Here is a 9,800-nt window from a genome sequence, read left to right as displayed (position 1 = left end):
AAAAAAAAAAAAAAAAAAAAATACAGTGAGGGTCAGGGTGAAACGTTCACAGCATGGGAACCTGCTGTTCAGACAGGGAGATGAGACGCGTCCTCGGGTCCCTACAACACAGAATCGACATGGCTGATTGCTGAGGACTCAGTTTCCCCCTCTATAAAGTGAAAGACGTCCTAGTTATCCTCCAATATAGCTTCCTGTCCTGAAGTTTCACGTTGCAGATGACCCTCAGTGTGAACAGGGTTCTCTGCAGGTCTGCTTAGGCATGGGAGATGACTGCTCAAGAGTCCTCCCAACAGAGGCAGGGCCACAACCTGAGCTTGCCCTGCATGATGAGAGAGAAGGGGCAGACTGGAGGAACAGAGAGAGATGCCTTCACACGGCTCACACACGCTGGATCTCCAGCTCCTGTTGATGCAGTGATCTTCACCAGGTAGTGTCCTGAAATCACCCATCTTCTGGGCAGGGTGATTTCAGCAGAAGAGGATGGACAGGCTGCCCTGCCCCCAATTTACACGTGGTCAAAATGAAGACCAAGTAAGGCCTCACAAGCAGGTTCTGGCAAATCAAGCTTCATGGGAGGACCAGAACTAAACCCTGGTCACAGAGAGGTAGTGAGGGATAGTGGCTGAGTCAGGGCTCTAGAGAGACAGGCTGGGATTGAAATCCCTAGCTTCACCTGAGGGGTGTGATGTTCAGAAAGGTACGTGTCTCTGAGCATCAGTTTCCTCCTCTTTCCAGCGGGTCTGGGAGGAATCTCCGGAGAAGATCGTGACCAGCACCCTGTGCGGTGCCTAGCATGCAACAGACATCAGCCACCATCCAGCATCAGGGGCACTCTGATTGCTCTTAAACAAAACAAACACGCTGAAAATGAAACAACAACAAAACTCCTGAGGACAGAGCTTGATGCCTGGCAAATAGAAACAACTCAATGACTGTCTCCTGGCCAATGACAAAACAGAAAGAGACACAAATGAGTCAAAACCTCTTGGTTCTGAGGTCCTGTATCTTCCATTCAGTACCATGTGACCTGTGGCAAGGGACTGGCACTCCGAGCCTCAGTCAGCTTCGGGAATCTGCTGAGTACTCCAGAGGGAGATTTACAAGTGTGAAGGAGCGGGTCTCCGGAAAAAAGGCAATAGCAGGCAGGACAAGATGTGCCTGCCGAAATCACTTTGGCCCAAAGCACGTATTCAGTAAATATTTGTGGAGTGAGTGACTGCGTGAATGCATGCATGCATTAAAGGCTTGCTCAATTTCAGCCTCCCTCGATCCTTGGGGATTCCCTGAGCAGAAAGTCTCAGTGGCTTGGAGGTTCCAGAAGTGCTCAGCATTCCCAGGCATGGGGGCGCAGAATACAGCCCAGCTCTCTGGCCTCTGCAATTCCTGCCACCCCCACCTCCCCACACCCACCTCATGCCCCCCACTAGCTATCACCAACCCTGCCCCTCAAAGGCCCAAAATTGTCTTCCTTTCAGGCAGAACCTGTGATTAGATGGATTGCTGCTTTTATGCATACACCACCCGAACCAAAGCAGCCCCAGGCCTTCCGAACTGATACCCTGAAGCTGTTACTCAACAGGCCACGAGCCCATGGTGTCCCTCCTGTCCCCGGCGCTTTCCTTGAATACTCTGCCTAAGTTGCTATGTGCAAATTCTCTTTCTCTGTGTAGGGCAGTGGCCCCCAATGTTTTTGACACCAGGGATGGGGAGGGGAGGTTTGGGGGGGATGGTTTCAGGATGAAACTGTTACAGATCATCAGGCATTAGTTAGATTCTCATATGGAGTGTGCAATCTGGATCCCTCACATGCACAGGTCACAATAGGGTTCACGTTCCTATGAGACTTGAATGCAGCTGCTTGTCGACAGAAGGCGGAGCTCTGGCAGTAATGCTCACCCACCCACCACTCACCTCCTACGATGAGGCCCGGTTCCTAACAAGCCACAGACCAGTGCTGGTCCATGGTCTTGGAGTTGGGGAGCCCTGATTAGGAGAAGGAGGTCAGGTGAGCGGAAGGCACCTAGTACCAGAATCCGCAGGCCCTATTCCAAATTCTAACTCTACCTGGGACTGTGTGGCTTTGGATTAGGTGCTGAGCCCTCTCTGAGTTTCTGTTGCCTCATCTGTAAAACCCATGTGGCATTCATCCACCATGCAAAGCTGCTGTGAGAACTAAATGACATGACAAAGGTGGGGTACCGAGCACAGCACCTGGGGCATGGTAGACATTCAGCAAACGCAAGTTTCCCTTCTTCCTGAGTGGGAGGAAGAAGGCAGCACTTGGAATATGGCCAGTGCAAAGGGAGATGTGCTGCAAATGTAAAGAACACATCAACTTCAGACTCAGTATGATAAAGAAGGTGGTACAGCTCATTAACAACCTTTAGGATGGGCGCGGTGGCCCACGCCTGTAATCCCAGCACTTTGGGAGGCTGAGGCAGGTGGATCAACTGAGGTCAGGAGTTGGAGACCAGCCTGGCCAACATGGTGAAACCCTGTCTCTACTAAAAATACAAAAATTAGCTGGGCACAGTGACAGGCACCTGTAGTCCCAGCTACTTGGGAAGCTGAGGCAGGAGAATCGCTTGAACCTAAGGGTGGAGGTTGCAGTGAGCCGAGATTGCACCATTGCACTCCAGCCTGGGTAACAGAGCAAGACTCCATCTAAAAAAAAAAAAAAAAAAAGAATCTTTATATTTATATTTGAGTACATGCTAAAATGATACCAGTTTTGGTTGTATTGTATTCAACAAGATATATTATTTAAAATTAATTTCACCTTCTTTTTACATTTTAACATGACCAGAAGAAGATTTCGAATTTTATAAGTGATTGTAATTATTTCAGGGGAACACATTCCAAGAGCCCCAGTGGCTGCCTGAAACCAGAAATAGTAACAAACCCTAGAGACACTATACTTTTTCCCATATATACCAAGACAAAGTTTAATTAATAAAGTAGGCACAGTAAGAGATGAACAATAACTAATAATGAAATAACAATTATAACAATCTACTATAATAAAAGCTATGTAAATGCGGTCTCTTTCTCTCAACTTACCTGATTCTAGGGTACTCACCTACTTCCAGACTGTAACTGACTGAAACCTGATCAGACAAAACCAAGAATAAGTGGGGGCCGCTGCACAGTGTAGCTCACATCACAGCGATATCAGGCAACCGGCTCTAGAATGCTTCACAAACCTGAGTTACTGCTTGGCCATTATTCTTTCCCCAAGTACACTGGAATTCCTTCTGGAGAGAGGAGTCCTGTTAGTTCCTGCCTGATTTTTCCCGTAGTCACGTGTTGAGTGCACATCACTTCCCAGGGGTCCCAGGGGTTGGGATCCCCAGCGCAGAGGAAGGAGGACAGGTGAGTGGAAGGCACCTAGGATTGGAGTCAGCAGGCCCTATTCCAAATTCCAACTCTACCTAGGACTATGTGGCCTTGGGTAAGTGGCTGAGCCTGAGTTTCTGTTGCCTCATCTGTAAAATGCACATGATATTCACCCGCCACACACTTGACACTTTGTGCTAAAGGTGCACATCACTTTTAACACCAATGCTAATGGTGCACATCAAAATACTTTTAGAAGGCCAAGCGTGGTGGCTCAAGCCTGTAATCCTAGCACTTCTGGAGGCCGAGGTGGGAGGACTGCTTGAGGCCAGGAGCTCCAGACCAGCCTTGGCAACATGGGGAGGCTCACTCTACAAAAAAAAAAAAAAAAAAAAAGATTAAAAAACTAGCTGAGTGTGAGGGTGTGCACCTGCAGTCCCAGCTACTTAGGAGGCTGAGGTGGGAGGATCTCTTGAGCCTAGAAGTTTGAGGCTGCAGTGAGCTATGATCATACTACCGTATTCCAGCCTGGGCAACAAAGCAAGACCCCAACTCTTCGAAAAACAAACTCTCAGAAATCTTATGTTGGCCTTGAAAAGAAAGAAATCTTATGAATAAAATGGTTAGGTTTTCGAAATTATAAGAAATCACTCTACACCAGGAAGTATGTTCCTCGGTTTTACACACACCAGCTCTTTTAATCCTTCAAGAACCCCATTTTACAGACAAGGAAACTGAGGCTCAAAAAGGCTGAGGGACTCGGCCAAGGCTATTAAATGGTCAGGAGTAAAACCAGGGATCTGAACCTAGCTGTTCTGACTCCAAGTCCAGGCTCTTCTCCACTGACCATGAACCAAGGCAGACAGTACACTCTCCTTGTGTGTGGAGTGAGAGCCTCTCAATCTTAGACATCTCAGAAAAACTCCAGCCCCGGAGAGGCTCTACTTCCCATCCCCACCCCCAACAAAGGATTTCCCAGCAAGTCAGAAATGACAAACCACAAAACGGAGTCCGTGCATAACCATATCCACGTCTGGCAAAGGCTTGGTTAGCTCAGAGTTAGTCACATTTTAAAAGGGTGAGTGATAGGGAAGGTGGATTCTATTTTGTTGCCTATGAACTTCCTGGCCAGGGAACAGGCTGAAAGCTGGAAAGAGAGAACTGGTGGATAGCTGAGGGCCTGATAAGATATTTTTTCAGAGGAACTCTTTAGCAGGGCTGAGTATTACCAAGTTTCAGAAGCTCAGCTTCTCCCGGCTCCATTGAGAGTCTTCCTACCACTTTCAGCCTAAGCTGTCCTCTGGCCTCTAGCCATCCACTCAAGCCTTGGGTGAACTTTTTAGCATTCTGGGGAGAAAGGCCCTGAGGCTGACACAGAATAAGCCGACCATAAGCACGATGTAGGATGAGGGGTGGGGTGAACAGATGGATGTACAAACCAACCAATCGATTTTTAAAAGTCTGAAGGTACAGCAGACTTTTTCCCTTTTTTCCTTCATCTTTAGGAGCTCTGGAGATGAGCAGAGAAAACACAGAACATGGAAAGTCAATACAAGAGTTGCATATGACTAATTGCCAGGTGGGTGTTAACATACATAGGGATGACCCAGCACCATGGCTCATGCCTGTAATCCTAGCACTCTGAGAGGCTGAGGTGGGCAGATCACCTAAGGTCAGGAGTTCAAGACCAGCCTGGCCAACATGGTGAAACCCCATCTCTACAAAAATACAACAGTACAAAAGTTAGTCAGGCATGATGGCGGGTGCCTGTAATTCCAGCTACTCAGGAGGCTGAGGCAGAAGAATCACTTGAACCTGGGAGGTGGAGGTTGCAGTGAGCCGAGATCACACCATTGCACTCCAGCCTGGGCGAGAGAGCAAGACTCCGTCCCCTCCAAAAAAAAAAAAAAAAAAGCAAAGAGGTGAAGGAGCGAGGACCAGCAAACCTCTTCCCCTCTGCCTGTATCTTTCATGGATTCACAGGTAGAGGACTGTCTGCAGGCTGTGGCTCAGAGGACGGAAAGGACAGGATGGGCCAGTCATCTGGGAATGCTTCCTGGAGGAGGTACCTGAGGAGGAATAGGACTCAGATGGGATCTACCGGAGGACATTCTGATGGCTAGCTGTGTCAAGCTCGTCACTTAACCCGTCAGCCTCTTGGTTTCCTTTTTTACAGAATGAGAAGGAGGAGACAGAAAAACAAAACACCTGGTAGACAGTTCACATTCGACCTCAGACAGGGTAAATATTTACTCAGCCATTCATGAGCCTGGCCCTGGGGAGCGACCTCGGCTTGGGCCACCTGGGTTTATGCCGGTGTCTGGTCTTGATCTGAGGCTCGAGGTGGCCGGCATTTAGCCCACGGCACAGAGTCCAGCCCTATACCTTGTCTGTCTGAGAGCTAAATGGATCCCATTTGATGGCAGTGGAAAAACTGACCACCACGATGACCCTGCTGCTCACGCCAAGACATACCAGGCAGCAGCAACAAGAGCTGCCCTCTAATGAGTGCCCACCTTGTGCTGGAATATTCAAGAGTGTGCCTGTGTGGGTGGTGACTATCTTCTCCTCACCAGGAGGCCACAGGGAGACACAGCGCCTTCCACTCCACAACCAGGCCACACCATTCACTCCATATTACAGCAATGGGACGCCTCAATCAGACCAGCCAGGCTCTACAGCCAGAGCTCCCCCAGATGACCGCAGAGCTCAGGAAGAGTCCCACTCATCCAATAAATATTTACCAAGAGCCTACTGTGTGCCAAGCACCATCCAGGGCCCTGGGGCACAGCCATGGACAAGACAGGAAAGGGCTCTGTCCTTGGGGAGCTGGCATTCATGGCGGTAAGATGGGCCTTACACGCAGAACAGGAAGTGAAGACCATGTCGGTGGGTGGTACAGGCTGAATGTCTGATGGTGGGAGCTGACGCAGGATCACCTCTGGGCCACTTAAACATGAATACCTGTAACAATTGCTGCAAAGCATGTTTTGTTTTGGTTTGGTTTTTTTGAGACATAGTTTAGCTTTCGTTCCCCAGGCAGGAGTGCAGTAGCCTGATCTCGGCCCGCGGCAACCTCCGCCTCCCGGGTTCAAGCGATTCTCCTGCCTCAGCCTCTCCAGTAGCTGGGATTGCAGGCACCTGCCACCATGCCCCGTTAATTTTTTTTATCTTTAGTAGGGACGGGGTTTCGCCGTGTTGGGCAGGCTGGTCTTGAACTCCTGACCTCAGGTGATCCACCACCCCCCCTCCCCAGCCTCCTAAAGTGCTAGAATTACAGGCATGAGCCACCACGCCCAGCCAAAGCATGTTTAAAATACATATTTCCAGACTATACTCCAAGAATTCCATTAGAAGTCTAGGGAGAAGCCAAGAAACAGACAGCTGTAGCAGCAGGCTAGGAGACTGGCAGCAGGAGGTCCCAGACCCCTGCAAGTCTGCAGTCTGGGTACAGTGCCCCAGCACTGCCCCACCGCTCAGGAAGCAATCACGAGCAACCACGACTTGTGCCTCAATCTTCTCATCTGCCAACAGAGCGTCCTAACGCCTGGCCTGGCACCTCACAGGATGGTGCTGTGAGGCAAAGAAGGCTGTGGGTACACTCTGAAGGGCTGATGGAAGGTGAGCTGCGCACATTCCCAAACGGGGATGCTGGCAAGATGAACCCAGCAAAAGAGAAGAAAAGAAAACTGCACCGCTCCCTAGGGACTCAGGGACTGTCAAGCGTACAGCTTCTGCTTCTTTGTGACAAATACCCCAGACCTAACCCACCCTGCCAAGGAAGATAACTCTTACTCAAACGTGGGTGCTCAACGCAGGCCCGAGTGTGGGTTTCCATGCAGTTGCCCCATGCTGTGGGAACCCGGCGTGTGGAGTGCCTGGTGGAGCCAGCGGCTGCCATAAATTACCCCACTGCCGCGGCTCTTGCCCACATGTTGCTCTTATGGTCAGCGCACTTCAGCCCAGCAGTGACCTAACCCCAGCACCAGTGAACTCAGCAGCAGGCTCCTCTGTCATCCTCCTCCAGCAAGTACAAGCTCATATTTCAGGCCGTTTGCTCCCCTGGGCATGACTCAGAGGAGTCGGTTGTCTTAAAAAAAATGCTTTTCATATTTCAAATCAAAAATAAATACCACGCACTCTGGACTCGAGCCATCACAGATGTCTCTGTGAAGCTATTAAAGTGAAAAGGCCTGATGAGGCCTAAAAAGTGGTTAACTCATATCATCCTGTTCCCGCTGGCTTAATCCACCCACGGCGCGCTAGAAGAGTGAGGCCAGGTCATAGGACCGACATCGGCTCCGCCAGTAACACTTAGAACGGAGGTGCTTGCATTCACGGGGATTAGAGAAGGTGGAAGCAAACGTCCTACGGGGTGACCCTGGAGAGAAGATCGCGGATCTAGGCACAGGCAGGCAGCAGTGCTTCAAAGAGGCTCACTGCACACACACCGGGAGCCGCTCTTAATCTCCAAAGAAAGAACGGATGGGCCAGCACCTGGAGCTGCCAGGCCGGGAGGTTCAGCAGCAAACCCAATCAGTGCCCAAGCAGGAACCGTCCAGTGGGGAAGGGCCGGCCAGGTAGTGGGTGGGCCAGGAGGGCACAGGGGATGCACCTGGCCATTCAGCACTGTGGCCATTCAACACAACTGCTTCCCATGACTCCCGCCCTCCCCTGCTCCGACCCACCTAGCCCCCTGTCCATTTGGCTGGTCGGGTGGGGTGCCATGAGCCAACAGTGCCCTGATTATAACCTCACGGTGGTCACACTTTTCAATAAATACACTTGATTTGTGCTTTAAGCTTTTTGCTAAGAGACAGGAGCCCTCACCCAGAGACTGACAAAATGAGGCTTCTGAATTGTTCCGCCAGGCTCAGATGCCAGGTAAATTCACCAAGGTCAGGGCCATCTTCTGGTCACCAGCTTCTCCCAGGATGTCCCATCCCGTATCTCCCCTTCCAAGCCCTCTAGATGCCCCTCATTCAGGCACAGAGCAGTGAGGTTTTTCAAGGTGCTCCAATATTACAGGTAGAGGTATACTTTGAATGCTAATTAAAGGGTGAAACTTCACTGCCAGCCCTGTTTAATTTCTATTCAAACACAGTCTCAGGTGAGGCTTTGGTCCCCTGTGCTACCTGGTAATGAGGCATTCTGCTTATGAATATTCTCATTCTCCAGAGGACAACCAAAATCCTTTTTTTTTCTCCTTTTTCTAATAATCCCTTTGAAAATATTTCCAGAAAGTATGTGTCTACTCTTCTCCCTCAACAAGTCCATTTTCTCTAAAGATAACAGATTTTTTTTTTTTTCTAAACACTGACATTCCTTCAGCTCCTTGGATCCAGATTGTAAAGTTAATTCTCACTGCAGAGATCAACCAGCTGTGTAAGCTGCAGAGGTGGACGGCTGGCCGTGTCATCTAGACACCCCAGGGCAGTCATCAGCAATGCCTTCTTTCAAAGGAACAAAAAAGCTGGGTGCGGTGGTGCATGCCTGTAATCTTACCACTTCAGGAAGCTGAGGTGGGAGAATGACTTGAGGCCAGGAGTTCAAGACCAGCCTGCCCAACACAGGGAGCCCTTCTCTCGACAGAAAAATACAAAAATTAGCCAGACATGGTGGCCTGCTTCTGTAGTCCCAGCACCTCAGGAGGCCAAGGCTAGAGGATCATTTGAGCCCAGGAGTTTGAGGCTGCAGTAGGCTATGATCGCACCACTGCAGTGCAGCCAGGGTGACAGAGGGAGACTTTGTCAAAACTACAAAATGAAAGGCCAAAGGAACAAAAGCTTCTAAATAAAACTGACAACCTATTTCCCAGTAATTTCAGTCTATTCCACAGCATATTCAAAAGCTGGAAAACAGGACACACTATTTGCCCTTTGATTCCAGACTTTTTGGATACTCTGGGGTGTTTTATTATAGCTTTTCAGGTTAGCAATTGAACCCACTGCTTTAAATGTAGAGGTCCTTCACCTAAAAAGAAGACCGAGGGTTGCAGAAAAACATTGGGCATATTATTTGGAAATGTCAAAAAAAAAGACTATTTCAAAATAAATTTGCCCTGTCTCCCAACTCCGAGGTATCTGTCTGAGTGCCTCCTATGTACCGGACACTGTACCACCAAGTTACAATGCTGGGAGAAGGCAGTGATACGATCATAATATTAACGAGTACTATTTACTAACACGCGTAATACGCTAGGAATTGTAGTCAATCACTTAAACACGTTAGTTTTTTTTTTTTTCTTTGAGACAAAGTTTTGCTCTCTTTTTTTCTTTGAGACAAAGATGGAGTGCAATGGTACTACGATCTCAGCTCACTGCAACACTCCGCCTCCCGGGTTCACGCGATTCTCCTGCCTTAGCCTCCCAAGTAGCTAAGACTACAGGCACGCCACCACGCCTGGTTAATTTTTTGTATTTTTAGTAGAAATGGGGTTTCACCATGTTAGCCAGGCTGTT

At 49.2% G+C, this 9,800-nt stretch overlaps 1 protein-coding gene across 2 annotated transcripts in view; it reads right to left on the bottom strand.

The window, feature by feature from the left end:
• SMAD3 (SMAD family member 3) overlaps window positions 1-9,800 on the bottom strand; it is a 138,090-nt gene that overhangs the window by 65,805 nt on the left and 62,485 nt on the right. The gene's annotated exons all lie outside the window — the stretch shown is intronic.

The sequence above is a fragment of the Sapajus apella genome, unplaced genomic scaffold (genome assembly GCF_009761245.1).
Source record: "Sapajus apella isolate SASKATOON/1434 unplaced genomic scaffold, GSC_monkey_1.0 scaffold55, whole genome shotgun sequence".
Lineage (NCBI taxonomy): Eukaryota > Metazoa > Chordata > Mammalia > Primates > Cebidae > Sapajus > Sapajus apella.
Note: the sequence above shows the minus strand (reverse complement) of the source record. Positions and strands in the feature narration are given on the sequence as shown.